Source organism: Charadrius vociferus, unplaced genomic scaffold (genome assembly GCF_000708025.1).
Source record: "Charadrius vociferus isolate BGI_N301 unplaced genomic scaffold, ASM70802v2 scaffold2044, whole genome shotgun sequence".
Lineage (NCBI taxonomy): Eukaryota > Metazoa > Chordata > Aves > Charadriiformes > Charadriidae > Charadrius > Charadrius vociferus.
In genome coordinates, this window is record NW_009647983.1 from 74,430 (window position 1) to 76,865 (window position 2,436).

Here is a 2,436-nt window from a genome sequence, read left to right on the forward strand (position 1 = left end):
TGGGGGAGCCTGGCCGAGCCGGGCCGGGCGGGACCCGGGCGGGCTCTTGCCCTGCCCCTGGCTCTCTGCCTTCCACCTGTCCCCGGGTCGGCCCGGGCCCAGTGCCCAGGGCCCGTCATGCTCCCGGGGCCGCAGGGAGATGGATGGCTCTTTGCCAGCTGCCAGGCTGTCTTTCCTCGGGCTCGGGAACGCTGAGGCCGGAGCGCGGCCTGCTTTTCTCCCTGTGTGTTCATCGTGCTGTAGGCTTTTCCCAACGGATGGTGTCAGGGCCAGCTGTTGCTGCTGTGTTGAGCAGGGAGTGTCTCCAGCACTCCTATGTGCATCTTTTTTTACAGATCTTTTGCTCTGGGGGTAATGAAGAGCAATGATTACATAGTCCTTGGTGTTCGCTAAGGGAGGCAGCCAGTTACCCAGCTTTTGAATTATGCCATGGTTTTGGTTTGCTTTGAAGCCTTCAATTAGGATAAAGCATAGCCGGTTCATGCAGATTTGTGTCTTGGCTTGTCTGATTCGCATCCACTTCTTGGTGTGTATATCAGAATTCTCCTGTATGAAGGCACAAGTAGATTAGATCTTATTGTTTTGGACTTCTCCCTTTTTCCACTCTCTGCTGTGCTCTGTTTATCTTATTGGGGGCTGTCTTCACAAACTGGTTTCTGCTTCGTGTTGGCTCAGTCAAACCTGCTCTGGCTGGGCAAACTGTATACGCTATGATAGTTGCTGAAAGACAGCAAATGTTAGCTCCAGTGCTGCGGCACAAGTGCTGATGTAGCTTTTCTCAGCCAAGTCAGGGCTGAGCATAGAGATTCGTCTGCTTTATCCATTATTGTAGGCACAGGGTAGTTCAAACTCTGCCGGTATTCTGATGGTAATTTGGAGGTCAGAGTAAGGTCAAGGATTTCCCGCAGTTCCTTACCTTTGCTTGCTTGAAAGCTGTCTTGGTTTTGTTAACATAAGCGAAATCCTAGCATGGTGTAGTAAGAAAGTGCCTTTTCTGGTGAAGCTGTATGGTTTAGGTTGCAATGGGGAGGGTGTCTGTATGAAGCTTTAATTCTATCGTGTGGAATATGTTCCTGATGATAACCTGAAGTGCTTTTTCCTGTGATCTGTGCTGAATTGGCACGCGCTGGGGAACAAAGCTGATGTTCGGTTTGTGTAGTCTGTTCAATATGTTTTATTTAATACTGATCATTTTGACATAGAAAGATACATTTCCTTCCAGGCTTTTCTGTACTCTCCTACATAAATGTGAGATTTGATAGGCTCTAGTATTTTCTTTAGATTTCAATTCTTCTATCTGCAGACAAATTAAGGCCGGAACACAAGAAGTTCCCTAAAATTGTGGCATGGCTAAATTATTGTCTTCTGGCTTGAGAACAAGAGTGGCTGGCTGGTCTGAAGGCAAGCCGCCTCTGTATGTTAGACGTGTGAGCTTTGTTCCCCCTTACAGATAGAGGAATGGCTGTTGAAGGCCACAAAATGAATTGTTACTGGCCTGGGGTAAACGCGGGGCTTTCGATTCTCGAGCCTTCGTCTGTCAAGGTTGCACCGCCTCCCTGCAGGGAGTGCTGATTCAGTGCTGGCTGATACTGGCTACATTTGCCTGTGTGTGGGCCCTGTGTCTCACGTACGTATGAAAAACACAGGCTTCTAGTGATCATGCAGTTAAATTCTGTTTTGACTCTTAATCTTGCGTGTAAATTTGTGGCTTGATTAGACCCAAGCTTGTGGAGTGGCGTTCATTTGCTTTAGCCATATGACATCATACTCTTTTTGCTGCCTTCAGCTTTTGGATTGATCTGTTCCCTGGAGTAAACTCTCCCATTGCAGATGTTCCAGCATGAAGTTTATTTTGGAATAACAGCTTTACTTTCTGAGCATCCTAGCGTACCAGAGTAAAGTGTCTCTCGTGCCAGCGGTGTCCCTGTGCAGGGCTGTCAGTGTGACGCTCAGCCAGTGCGGCTGCATGGACAGGCTCATACTGGTGACCCCTCGGCAGGGAGGAGGCGGTACCGTGCGGAGAAGGGATGTGATGTGGTCCTGCTCCTTTATCTCTGCCGTATCTTCTCTGGATGCTGAGCTTGGCTGGCTTGGACATGGTAGTCTGGAGAGAAAACAGCACGTGTGAGCGCAGCAAGACTGTGTGTACTACGCGTCCCCTGATGTTCCCGGATGTCACGTTCTTCACTGCCCACTCGGAGTTGCATACTGGGATGTACGTTTGGAAATGTAATAACCTCACTTTTTTTTTTAATTATCTGTAATAGCTGTAGACTCTCAATCGGCTTCCTAGAGCAGAGGTGGCGTTGCAGGGCGGCCGTGCGGCGCGGGCTGTCCCTCGGAGCAGGCCGGGTGCGAGCGCTCGGCTCGTTTGCCCGAAACGGGCAGATTTCAGCAGAAGGAGACGCAGCGGTTCCCGGTTGCTTCCCGCCGCCG